Raw genomic sequence first — 14,119 nt, forward strand, 5'->3', positions numbered from 1 at the left:
TGGTGCCAAAAAGATTTCCAAGATCATAAGAAGTATCATTATCTTCCACAATTATTTTTGATTCATTTTCATGAGGCACAACAATAATAGGAGCAACATTATGTTGGAAATATGCCCTAGAGGCAATAATAAATGGTTATTATTATATTTCTTTGTTCATGGTAATTGTCTATTATTCATGCTATAATTGTATTGTCCGGAAATCGTGATACATGTGTGAATACATAGACCACAACCTGTCCCTAGTAAGCCTCTAGTTGACTAGCTCGTTGATCAACAGATAGTCATGGTTACCTGACTATGGACATTCGATGTCATTGATAACGGGATCACATCATTAGGAGAATGATGTGATGGACAAGACCCAACTTAAGCATAGCATAAAAGATCGTGTAGTTTCGTTTGCTAGAGCTTTTCCAATGTCAAGTATCTTTTCCTTAGACCATGAGATCGTGCAACTCCCGGATACCGTAGGAGTGCTTTGGGTGTGCCAAACGTCACAACGTAACTGGGTGACTATAAAGGTGCATTACGGGTATCTCCGAAAGTGTCTGTTGGGTTGGCACGGATCGAGACTGGGATTTGTCACTCCGTGTGACGGAGAGGTATCTCTGGGCCCAATCGGTAATGCATCATCATAATGAGCTCAATGTGACTAAGGCGTTAGTCACGGGATCATGCATTGCGGTACGAGTAAAGAGACTTGCCGGTAACGAGATTGAACTAGGTATTGGGATACCGACGATCGAATCTCGGGCAAGTAACATACCGATTGACAAAGGGAGTTGCATACGGATTGATTGAATCCTCGACACCGTGGTTCATCCGATGATATCATCGTGGAACATGTGGGAGCCAACATGGGTATCCAGATCCCGCTGTTGGTTATTGACCGGAGAGGCGTCTCGGTCATGTCTGCATGTCTCCCGAACCCGTAGGGTCTACACACTTAAGGTCCGGTGACGCTAGGGTTGTAGAGATATATGTATGCGGAAACCCGAAAGTTGTTCGGAGTCCCGGATGAGATCCCGGACGTCACGAGAGGTTCCGGAATGGTCCGGAGGTAAAGATTTATATATGGGAAGTCTTATTTTGGTTGCCGGAAAAGTTTCGCACTTTATCGGTATTGTACCGGGAGTGCCGAAAGGGGTCCGGGGGTCCACCAAGGGGGTCCACCAGCCCTGGGGGGCCACATGGGCTGTAAGGGGTGCGCCTTGGCCTATATGGGCCAAGGGCACCAGCCCCAAGAGGCCCATGCGCAAGAGATAAGAAAGAAGGGAGAGTCCTAAAGGGGGAAGGCACCTGCGAGGTGCCTTGGGGGGGAAGGACTCCCCCCTGGCCGCACCCTTCCTTGGAGGAAGGGGCAAGGCTGCGCCCCCCCTCTCCCTTGGCCCTATATATAGTGGGGGGGAGGGAGGGCAGCAACACAAAAGCCTTGGGCGCCTCCCTCCTCCCCTGCAACACCTCTCTCTCTCTCTCTCGCAGAAGCTCGGCGAAGCCCTGCCGGAGACCCGCTACATCCACCACCACGCCGTCGTGCTGTTGGATCTCCATCAACCTCTCCTCCCCCCTTGCTGGATCAAGAAGGAGGAGACGTCGCTGCACCATACGTGTGTTGAACGCGGAGTTGCCGTACGTTCGGCACTCGGTCATCGGTGATTTGGATCACGGCGAGTACGACTCCGTCATCCACGTTCATTGGAACGCTTCCGCTTGCGATCTACAAGGGTATGTAGATCCACTCCTTTCCCCTCGTTTCTAGTAGAATCCATAGATGCATCTTGGTGAGCGTAGGAAAATTTTAAATTATGCTACGATTCCCAACAGTGGCATCATGAGCCAGGTCTATGCGTAGTTACTATGCACGAGTAGAACACAAAGCAGTTGTGGGCGTTGAGTTTGCCAATTCTTCTTGCCGCTACTAGTCGTTTCTTGTTTCGGCGGCATTGTAGGATGAAGCGGCCCGGACCGACCTTACACGTTGTGGTCATACGTAGGTAAGAAACGTTCTTGCTAGAAACCTACAAACCACGTAAAAACTTGCAACAACAATTAGAGGACGTCTAACTTGTTTTTGCAGCAAGTGCGATGTGATGTGATATGGCCAGAAGATGTGATGAATGATATATGTGATGTATGAGATTGATCATATTCTTGTAACAGGAATCACGACTTGCATGTCGATGAGTATGACAACCGGCAGGAGCCATAGGAGTTGTCTTTATTATTTTGCATGACCTGCATGTCATTGAATAACGGCATGTAATTTACTTTACTTTGTTGCTAAACGCGTTAGCCATACAAGTAGAAGTAATCGTTGGCGTGACGACTTCATGAAGACACAATGATGGAGATCATGATGATGGAGATCATGGTGTCATGCCGGTGAAAAAGATGATCATGGTGCCCCGAAGATGGAGATCAAAGGAGCATGATGATATTGGCCATATCATGTCACTATTTGATTGCGTGTGATGTTTATCATGTTTTTGCATCTTATTTGCTTAGAACGACGGTAGCAAATAGGATGATCCCTTATAATAATTTCAAGAAAGTGTTCACCCTAACTGTGCACCGTTGCGAAGGTTCGTTGTTTCGAAGCACCACGTGATGATCGGGTGTGATAGATTCTAACGTTCGAATACAACGGGTGTTGACGACCCTAGCATGTACAGACATGGCCTCGGAACACACGCAATACACTTAGGTTCACTTGACGAGCCTAGCATGTACAGACATGGCCTCGGAACACGGAGGACCGAAAGGTTGAGCATGAGTCGTATAGAAGATACGATCAACATGGAGATGTTCACCGATCTTGACTAGTCCGTCTCACGTGATGATCGGACACGGCCTAGTCGAATTCGGATCATGTTTCACTTAGATGACTAGAGGGATGTCTATCTGAGTGGGAGTTCATTAAATAATTTGATTATATGAACTTAATTATCATGAACCTAGTCTAAATCTTTACACTGTGTATTGTAGATCAAATGGCCCACGTTGTCCTCAATTTCAACGCGTTCCTAGAGAAAACCAAGCTGAAAGATGATGGCAGCAACTATACGGACTGGGTCCGGAACCTGAGGATCATCCTCATAGCAGCCAAGAAAGATTATGTCTTAGAAGCACCGCTAGGTGAAGCACCAATCCCTGAGAACCAAGACGTTATGAACGCTTGTCAGCAGCATGCTGATGATTACTCCCTCGTTCAGTGCGGCATGCTTTACAGCTTAGAACCGGGTCTCCAAAAGCGTTTTGAGAAACATGGAGCATATGAGATGTTCGAGGAGCTGAAACTGGTTTTTCAAGCTCATGCCCGGGTCGAGAGATATGATGTCTCCGACAAGTTCTTCAGCTGTAAAATGGAGGAGAACAGTTCTGTTAGTGAGCACATACTCAGAATGTCTGGGTTGCACAACCGCTTGTCTCAGCTGGGAGTTAATCTCCCGGATGACGCGGTCATTGACAGAATCCTCCAGTCGCTTCCACCAAGCTACAAGAGCTTTGTGATGAACTACAATATGCAGGGGATGGAAAAGACCATTCCTGAGGTATATTCAATGCTGAAATCAGCTGAGGTAGAGATCAGAAAAGAACATCAAGTGTTGATGGTGAATAAAACCACTAAGTTCAAGAAGGGCAAGGGTAAGAAGAACTTCAAGAAGGACGGCAAGGGAGTTGCCGCGCCCGGTAAGCCAGTTACCGGGAAGAAGTCAAAGAATGGACCCAAGCCCGAGACTGAGTGCTTTTATTGCAAGGGAAGTGGTCACTGGAAGCGGAACTGCCCCAAATACTTAGCGGACAAGAAGAAGGCCGGCAACACCAAGGTATATGTGATATACATGTAATTGATGTGTACCTTACCAGTACTCGTAGTAGCTCCTGGGTATTTGATACCGGTGCGGTTGCTCATATTTGTAACTCAAAACAGGAACTACGGAATAAACGGAGACTGGCGAAGGACGAGGTGACGATGCGCGTCGGGAATGGTTCCAAGGTCGATGTGATCGCCGTCGGCACGCTACCTCTGCATCTCCCTACGGGATTAGTTTTAAACCTCAATAATTGTTATTTAGTGCCAGCTTTGAGCATGAACATTGTATCTGGATCTCGTTTAATTCGAGATGGCTACTCATTTAAATCTGAGAATAATGGTTGTTCTATTTATTTGAGAGATATGTTTTATGGTCATGCCCCGCTGGTCAATGGTTTATTTCTGATGAATCTCGAACGTGATGTTACACATGTTCATAGTGTGAATACCAAAAGATGTAAAGTTGATAACGATAGTCCCACATACTTGTGGCACTGCCGCCTTGGTCACATTGGTGTCAAGCGCATGAAGAAGCTCCATGCAGATGGACTTTTGGAGTCTCTTGATTACGAATCATTTGACACGTGCGAACCATGCCTCATGGGTAAGATGACCAAGACTCCGTTCTCCGGAACAATGGAGCGAGCAACCAACTTATTGGAAATCATACATACCGATGTGTGCGGTCCAATGAGTGTTGAGGCTCGCGGAGGATATCGTTATGTTCTCACTCTCACTGATGATTTAAGTAGATATGGGTATGTCTACCTAATGAAACACAAGTCTGAAACCTTTGAAAAGTTCAAGGAATTTCAGAGTGAGGTTGAGAATCAACGTGACAGGAAAATAAAATTCTTACGATCAGATCGTGGTGGAGAATATTTAAGTCACGAATTTGGTACACACTTAAGGAAATGTGGAATAGTTTCACAACTCACGCCGCCTGGAACACCTCAGAGAAATGGTGTGTCCGAACGTCGTAATCGCACTCTATTGGATATGGTGCGATCTATGATGTCTCTTACCGATTTACCGCTCTCATTTTGGGGTTATGCTTTAGAGACTGCCACATTCACTTTAAATAGGGCACCGTCTAAATCCGTTGAGACGACACCGTATGAATTATGGTTTGGGAAGAAACCTAAGCTGTCGTTTCTAAAAGTTTGGGGATGCGATGCTTATGTCAAGAAACTTCAACCTGAAAAGCTCGAACCCAAATCGGAAAAATGCGTCTTCATAGGATACCCTAAGGAAACTATTGGGTATACCTTCTACCTCAGATCCGAAGGCAAGATCTTCGTTGCAAAGAACGGGTCCTTTCTAGAGAAGGAGTTTCTCTCGAAAGAATTGAGTGGGAGGAAAGTGGAACTTGATGAGGTGATAGTCACCCCTTCCGAACCGGAAAGTAGCGCAGCGCGGGAAAATGTTCCTGTGGTGCCTACACCGACTGGGGAGGAAGTTAATGATGATGATCATGAAGCTTCAGATCAAGTTGCTCAACTTCGTAGGTCCACAAGGACACGTTCCGCACCAGAGTGGTACGGCAACCCTGTCCTGGAAATCATGTTGTTAGACAACGGTGAACCTTCGAACTATGAAGAAGCGATGGCGGGCCCGGATTCCGACAAATGGCTAGAAGCCATGAAATCCGAGATAGAATCCATGTATGAAAACAAAGTATGGACTTTGACTGACTTGCCCGATGAGCGGCGAGCCATAGAAAACAAATGGATCTTTAAGAAGAAGACGGACGCAGATGGTAATGTGACCATCTACAAAGCTCGACTTGTCGCTAAGGGTTATCGACAAGTTCAAGGGGTTGACTACGATGAGACTTTCTCACCCGTAGCGAAGCTGAAGTCCGTCCGAATCATGTTAGCAATTGCCGCATACTATGATTATGAGATATGGCAGATGGACGTCAAAACGGCATTCCTTAACGGCTTCCTTAAGGAAGAGTTGTATATGATGCAGCCGGAAGGTTTTGTCGATCCTAAGAATGCTAACAAAGTATGCAAGCTCCAACGCTCAATCTATGGGCTGGTGCAAGCATCTCGGAGTTGGAACATTCGCTTTGATGAGATGATCAAAGCGTTTGGGTTTACACAGACTTATGGAGAAGCCTGTGTTTACAAGAAAGTGAGTGGGAGCTCTGTAGCATTTCTCATATTATATGTGGATGACATACTATTGATGGGAAATGATATAGAATTCTTGGAAAGTATAAAGGCCTATTTGAATAAGTGTTTTCAATGAAGGACCTTGGAGAAGCTGCTTATATATTAGGCATCAAGATCTATAAAGATAGATCAAGACGCCTCATTGGTCTTTCACAGAGTACATACCTTGACAAGATATTGAAGAAGTTCAATATGGATCAGTCCAAGAAGGGGTTCTTGCCTATATTGCAAGGTGTGCAATTGAGCACGGCTCAATGCCCGACCACGGCAGCAGATATAGAAGAGATGAGTGTCATCCCCTATGCCTCGGCCATAGGGTCTATTATGTATGCCATGCTGTGTACCAGACCTGATGTAAACCTTGCCGTAAGTTTGGTAGGAAGGTACCAAAGTAGTCCCGGCAAGGAACACTGGACAGCAGTCAAGAATATCCTGAAGTACCTGAAAAGGACTAAGGATATGTTTCTCATTTATGGAGGTGACGAAGAGCTCGTCGTAAAGGGTTACGTCGACGCTAGCTTCGACACAGATCTGGATGACTCGAAGTCACAGACTGGATACGTGTATATTTTGAATAGAGGAGCAGTAAGCTGGTGCAGTTGCAAGCAGAGCGTCGTGGCGGGATCTACATGTGAAGCGGAATACATGGCAGCCTCGGAGGCAGCACAGGAAGCGGTCTGGATGAAGGAGTTCATTACCGACCTAGGGGTGATTCCCAATGCGTCGGGCCCGATGACTCTCTTCTGTGACAACACTGGAGCTATCGCCCTTGCGAAGGAGCCCAGGTTTCACAGGAAGACCAGGCATATCAAGCGTCGCTTCAACTCCATTCGTGAAAGTGTTCAAAATGGAGACATAGATATTTGTAAAGTGCACACGGACCTGAATGTAGCAGATCCGTTGACTAAACCTCTCCCTAGGGCAAAACATGATCAACACCAGGACGCAATGGGTGTTCGATTCATCACAATGTAACTAGATTATTGACTCTAGTGCAAGTGGGAGACTGTTGGAAATATGCCCTAGAGGCAATAATAAATGGTTATTATTATATTTCTTTGTTCATGGTAATTGTCTATTATTCATGCTATAATTGTATTGTCCGGAAATCGTGATACATGTGTGAATACATAGACCACAACCTGTCCCTAGTAAGCCTCTAGTTGACTAGCTCGTTGATCAACAGATAGTCATGGTTTCCTGACTATGGACATTGGATGTCATTGATAACGGGATCACATCATTAGGAGAATGATGTGATGGACAAGACCCAACTTAAGCATAGCATAAAAGATCGTGTAGTTTCGTTTGCTAGAGCTTTTCCAATGTCAAGTATCTTTTCCTTAGACCATGAGATCGTGCAACTCCCGGATACCGTAGGAGTGCTTTGGGTGTGCCAAACGTCACAACGTAACTGGGTGACTATAAAGGTGCATTACGGGTATCTCCGAAAGTGTCTGTTGGGTTGGCACGGATCGAGACTGGGATTTGTCACTCCGTGTGACGGAGAGGTATCTCTGGGCCCACTCGGTAATGCATCATCATAATGAGCTCAATGTGACTAAGGCGTTAGTCACGGGATCATGCATTGCGGTACGAGTAAAGAGACTTGCCGGTAACGAGATTGAACTAGGTATTGGGATACCGACGATCGAATCTCGGGCAAGTAACATACCGATTGACAAAGGGAATTGCATACGGATTGATTGAATCCTCGACACCGTGGTTCATCCGATGATATCATCGTGGAACATGTGGGAGCCAACATGGGTATCCAGATCCCGCTGTTGGTTATTGACCGGAGAGGTGTCTCGGTCATGTCTGCATGTCTCCCGAACCCGTAGGGTCTACACACTTAAGGTCCGGTGACGCTAGGGTTGTAGAGATATATGTATGCGGAAACCCGAAAGTTGTTCGGAGTCCCGGATGAGATCCCGGACGTCACGAGAGGTTCCGGAATGGTCCGGAGGTAAAGATTTATATATGGGAAGTCTTATTTTGGTTGCCGGAAAAGTTTCGCACTTTATCGGTATTGTACCGGGAGTGCCGAAAGGGGTCCGGGGGTCCACCAAGGGGGTCCACCAGCCCCGGGGGGGCACATGGGCTGTAAGGGGTGCGCCTTGGCCTATATGGGCCAAGGGCACCAGCCCCAAGAGGCCCATGCGCAAGAGATAAGAAAGAAGGGAGAGTCCTAAAGGGGGAAGGCACCTGCGAGGTGCCTTGGGGGGGAAGGACTCCCCCCTGGCCGCACCCTTCCTTGGAGGAAGGGGCAAGGCTGCGCCCCCCCTCTCCCTTGGCCCTATATATAGTGGGGGGGAGGGAGGGCAGCAACACAAAAGCCTTGGGCGCCTCCCTCCTCCCCTGCAAGACCTCTCTCTCTCTCGCAGAAGCTCGGCGAAGCCCTGCCGGAGACCCGCTACATCCACCACCACGCCGTCGTGCTGTTGGATCTCCATCAACCTCTCCTCCCCCCTTGCTGGATCAAGAAGGAGGAGACGTCGCTGCACCGTACGTGTGTTGAACGCGGAGGTGCCGTACGTTCGGCACTCGGTCATCGGTGATTTGGATCACGGCGAGTACGACTCCGTCATCCACGTTCATTGGAACGCTTCCGCTCGCGATCTACAAGGGTATGTAGATCCACTCCTTTCCCCTCGTTGCTAGTAGACTCCATAGATGCATCTTGGTGAGCGTAGGAAAATTTTAAATTATGCTACGATTCCCAACACATTATTTGGGAGACACTACTGGAATCAGGGATTTTGTCGTCTGTCAGTTCTCTGTCGTCTGCTAGCAGACGACAAAGGTCTTTGCCGTCAGCTACCAAAAAGCAGACGGCAAAGAACTCGCAGACGACAAAGAAGGTCTTTGCCCTCTCCCAGTTCTTTGCCGTCTGCTGGCAGACGGCAAAGAATCTTTGTCGTCTGCCAGCACACGGCAAAGAATCTTTGTCGTCTGCCAGCAGACGGCAAAGAGATGCTGGTGGGGTCCACTGGATGCCAGTACACTGCAACGGTCCACCCCACCTCTTTGTCGTCCGCCAACAGACGGCAAAGAAAGTAATAGTTAAAGGCTCTAACGGCCCACCCCCACCTCCTCTCTCTCCTCTCCCCCGACCCCGAAACCCGCCGGCCGCCGCCCCCGACCCCCACCGCCCCTGAACGCGACCGCACCCGCCGGCCGCCGCGCGCCCCCGACCGCCATGTCGCCCCGCCGCCCCGCCAAGCCCGCCTGCCGCCCTGGCGCCCTGTCGCCCCGCCCTGGCCTTGCATCCGTCCCGTCGCCCAGGCTGCCCACTGCTCCGCCCCCCGCCGACCGGCGCCGCTCCTGAAGAAGAAGACATGACCGGAACCCCCGACACCCGACACCTCCCAAAAAGGTGATCTTCAGCCTTCCAGAGGTCGATGGGGTCATATATTTTTTAATTATGAGTTAGTTCATATATTTTTCAATTTTGTTATAAAAACATCATATTTGTGTTGATCAGGTGGTTTTAAATGTGCAGTTTCTTCGTCGCTGCGAGGGTCTGGTGTTCGACGACCTCCCCGTGCATTTGACGAGCTCCGCCCCTGCGTTCGTGGGTGTGCACAAATGACATCTCCTCTTCCCCCTTCATTTGCTCTGTTCCGGTCTTCGAGCCGATGAAACTTGCTAGCTATAGGTGTCTTCAATCATCAGTATGCGTGACCACTATGCATCTCCCGTTCAAAAGGGTCACATCTATAAATATGCTTGCATTTGCATATTTATAAGCGTGATTCTTTCGAATTGTCCAACGTTATCCTTGGACAGACCGAGTATGTGTAGAATGGGTTCGTTTTCCCATATGCTATGCTCCGGATCCGATGCAGAATTTCTTCAGTGCCTCCCTGTTGTTCTCCGGGTACACATCCTCTCTGGTTATTGCCGAGACGTGTATCAGGAGAAAAACGGGGAGGTGCTGCCGAAATGTTTCCTTGGATTCAGAGCAGAGTATGGGAAAACAAACCCAATCTACACATACTCGCGTGCGATTGTTGGGGAACGTAGTAATTTCAAAAAAAATCCGACACACACACAGGACCATGGTGATGCATAGAAATGAGAGGGGGGAGTGTGTCCATGTACCATCGTAGACCGAATGCGGAAGCGTTAGCACAACACAGTTGATGTAGTCATACGTCTTCACGATCCGACCGATCCAAGTACCGAACGCACGGCACCTCCGAGTTCAGCACATGTTCAGCTCGATGACGTCCCACGAACTCCGATCCTGCAGAGCTTTGAGAGAGAGTTCCGTCAGCACGACGGCGTGATGCGGTGATGATGATGCTACCAACGCAGGGCTTCACCTAAGCACCACTACAATATGACCGAGGTGGATTATGGTGGAGGGGGGCACCGCACACGGCTAAGAGAGATCAATGATCAACTTGCTTGTCTATGGGGTGCCCCCTTCCCCGCATATAAAGGAGTGGAGGAGGGGGAGGGCCGGCCCTCTCTATGGCGTGCCCTAGGGGAGTCCTACTCCCATCGGGAGTAGGATTCCCCCTCTCCTAGTAGAACTAGGAGCCCTTCCAAGTAGTAGGAGTAGGAGAGAAGGAAAGGGATAAGAGAAGAGAAGGAAGGAGGGGGCACCGGCCCTCCCCCTAGTCCAATTTGGACTAAGCCTTGGGGGGCGCGAAGCCTCCCCTCTCTCTTTCCCCTAAAGCCCAATAAGGCCCATATACTCCCCGGCGAATTCCCATAACTCTCTGGTACTCCGAAAAATACCCGAATCACTCGGAACCTTTACGATGTCCGAATATAGTCGTCCAATATATCGATCTTTACATCTCGACCATTTCGAGACTCCTCGTCATGTCCCCGATCACATCCGGGACTCCGAACTACCTTTGGTACATCAAAACACATAAACTCATATTACTGATCGTCACCGAACGTTAAGCGTGCGGACCCTACGGGTTCGAGAACTATGTAGACATGACCGAGACACGTCTCCGGTCAATAACCAATGGCGGAACCTGGATGCTCATATTGGCTCCTACATATTCTACAAAGATCTTTATCAGTCAAACCGCATAACAAGATACGTTGTTCCCTTTGTCATCGGTATGTTACTTGCCCGAGATTCGATCGTCGGTATCTCAATACCTAGCTCAATCTCGTTACCGGCAAGTCTCTTTACTGGTTCCGTAATGTATCATTTCGCAACTAACTCATTATTCACATTGCTTGCAAGGCTTATAGTGATGTGCATTACCGAGAGGGCCCAGAGATACCTCTCCGACAATCGGAGTGACAAATCCTAATCTCGATCTATGCCAACTCAACAAGTACCATCGGAGACACCTGTAGAGCACCTTTATAATCACCCAGTTATGTTGTGACGTTTGGTAGCACACAAAGAGTTCCTATGGTAATCGGGAGTTGCATAATCTCATAGTCATAGGAACATGTATAAGTCATGAAGAAAGCAATAGTAGTAAACTAAAACGATCAAGTGCTAAGCTAACGGAATGGGTCAAGTCAATCACATCATTCTCTAATGATGTGATCCTGTTAATCAAATGACTACTCATGTCTATGGCTAGGAAACTTAATCATCTTTGGTTCAACGAGCTAGTCAAGTAGAGGCATACTAGTGACACTCTGTTTGTCTAAGTATTCACACATGTACTAAGTTTCCGGTTAATACAATTCTAGCTTGAATAATAAACATTTATCATGATATAAGGAAATATAAATAACAAATTTATTATTGCCTCTAGGGCATATTTCAGTCTCCCACTTGCACTAGAGTCAATAATCTAGATCACATCGCCATGTGATTTAACATCCATAGTTCACATCACCATGTGATTAACACCCATAGTTCATATCATCATGTTACCAACACCCAAAGGGTTTACTAGAGTCAATAATCTAGTTCACATCGCTATGTGATTAACACCCAAAGAGTACTAAGGTGTGATCATGTTTTGCTTGTGAGAGAAATTTAGTCAACGGGTCTGCTACATTCAGATCCGTATGTATTTTGCAAATTTCTATGTCTACAATGCTCTGCACAGAGCTACTTTAGCTAATTGCTCCCACTTTCAACATGTATCCAGATTGAGACTTAGAGTCATCTGGATCAGTGTCAAAACTTGCATCGACGTAACCCTTTATGACGAACCTTTTGTTACCTCCATAATCGATAAACATATCCTTATTCCACTAAGGATAATTTTGACCGTTGTCCAGTGATCTACACCTAGATCACTATTGTACCCCCTTGCCAAAATCAGTGTAGGGTATACAATAGATCTGGTACATAGCATGGCATACTTTATAGAACCTATGGCTGAGGCATAGGGAATGACTTTCATTCTCTTTCTATCTTCTGCTGTGGTCGGGCTTTGAGTCTTACTCAATTTCACACCTTGTAACACAGGCAAGAACTCATTCTTTGACTGTTCCATTTTGAACTACTTAAAAATCTTGTCAAGGTATGTACTCATTGAAAAAATTTATCAAGCGTCTTGATCTATCTCTATAGATCTTGATGCCCAATATGTAAGCAGCTTCACCGAGGTCTTTCTTTGAAGAAGTCCTTTCAAATACTCCTTTATGCTTTCCAGAAAATTCTACTTTATTTCTGATCAACAATATGTCATTTACATATACTTATCAAAAAGGCTGTATTTCTACCACTCAGTTTCTTGTAAATACAGGCTTCACCGCAAGTCTGTATAAAACTATATGCTTTAATCAACTCATCAAAGCGTATATTCCAACTCCGAGATGTTTGCACCAGTCCATAGATGGATCGCTGGAGCTTGCACATTTTGTTAGCACCTTTAGGATTGACAAAACCTTCTGGTTGCGTCATGTACAACTCTTCTTTAATAAATCCATTAAGGATTGTAGTTTTGTTATCCATTTGCCAGATTTCATAAAATGCGGCAATTGCTAACATGATTCGGACAGACTTTAAGCATCGATACGAGTGGGAAAATCTCATCGCAGTCAACACCTTGAACCTTGTCAATAAACTTTTTCGACAAGTCTAGCTTTGTAGATAGTAACACTACTATCAGCGTCCGTCTTCCTCTTGAAGATCCATTTATTTTTTATGGCTTGCCGATCATCGGGCATGTCAACCAAAGTCCACACTTTGTTCTCATACATGGATCCCATCTCAGATTTCATGGCCTCAAGCCATTTTGCGGAATCTGGGCTCATCATCGCTTCCTCATAGTTCGTAGGTTCGTCATGGTCAAGTAACATGACCTCCAGAACATGATTACTATACCACTCTGGTGCGGATCTCACTCTGGTTGACCTACGAGGTTCGGTAGTAACTTGATCTGAAGTTACATGATCATCATCATTATCTTCCTCACTAATTGGTGTAGGAGTCACGGGAACAGATTTCTGTGATGAACTACTTTCCAATAAGGGAGCAGGTACAATTACCCCATCAAGTTCTACTTTCCTCCCACTCACTTCTTTCGAGAGAAACTCCTTCTCTAGAAAGGATCCATTCTTAGCAACGATTGTCTTGCCTTCGGATCTGTGATAGAAGCTGTACCCAACTGTCTCCTTTGGGTATCCTATGAAGACACATTTCTTCGATTTGGGTTTGAGCTTATCAGGATGAAACTTTTTCACATAAGCATGGCAACCCCAAACTTTAAGAAACAACAACTTTGGTTTCTTGCCAAACCATAGTTCATATGGTGTCATCTCAACGAATTCAGATGGTGCCCTATTTAACGTGAATGCAGCTGTCTCTAATGCATAACCCCAAAACGATAGTGGTAAATCGGTAAGAGACATCATAGATTGCACCATATCTAATAAAGTACGGTTACGATGTTCGGACACACCGTTACGTTGTGGTGTTCCAGGTGGGGTGAGTTGCGAAACTATTCCGCATTGTTTCAAATGAAGACCAAACTCGTAACTCAAATATTCTCCTCCACGATCAGATCGTAGAAACTTTATTTTCTTGTTACGATGATTTCCACTTCACTCTGAAATTATATGAACTTTTCAAATGTTTCAGACTTATGTTTCATTAAGTAGATATACCCATATCTTCTCAAATCATCTGTGAAGGTCAGAAAATAACGATACCCGCCGCGAGCTTCAACAC

This window comes from Triticum aestivum, chromosome 2D, assembly GCF_018294505.1.
Source record: "Triticum aestivum cultivar Chinese Spring chromosome 2D, IWGSC CS RefSeq v2.1, whole genome shotgun sequence".
Classification (NCBI taxonomy): domain Eukaryota; kingdom Viridiplantae; phylum Streptophyta; class Magnoliopsida; order Poales; family Poaceae; genus Triticum; species Triticum aestivum.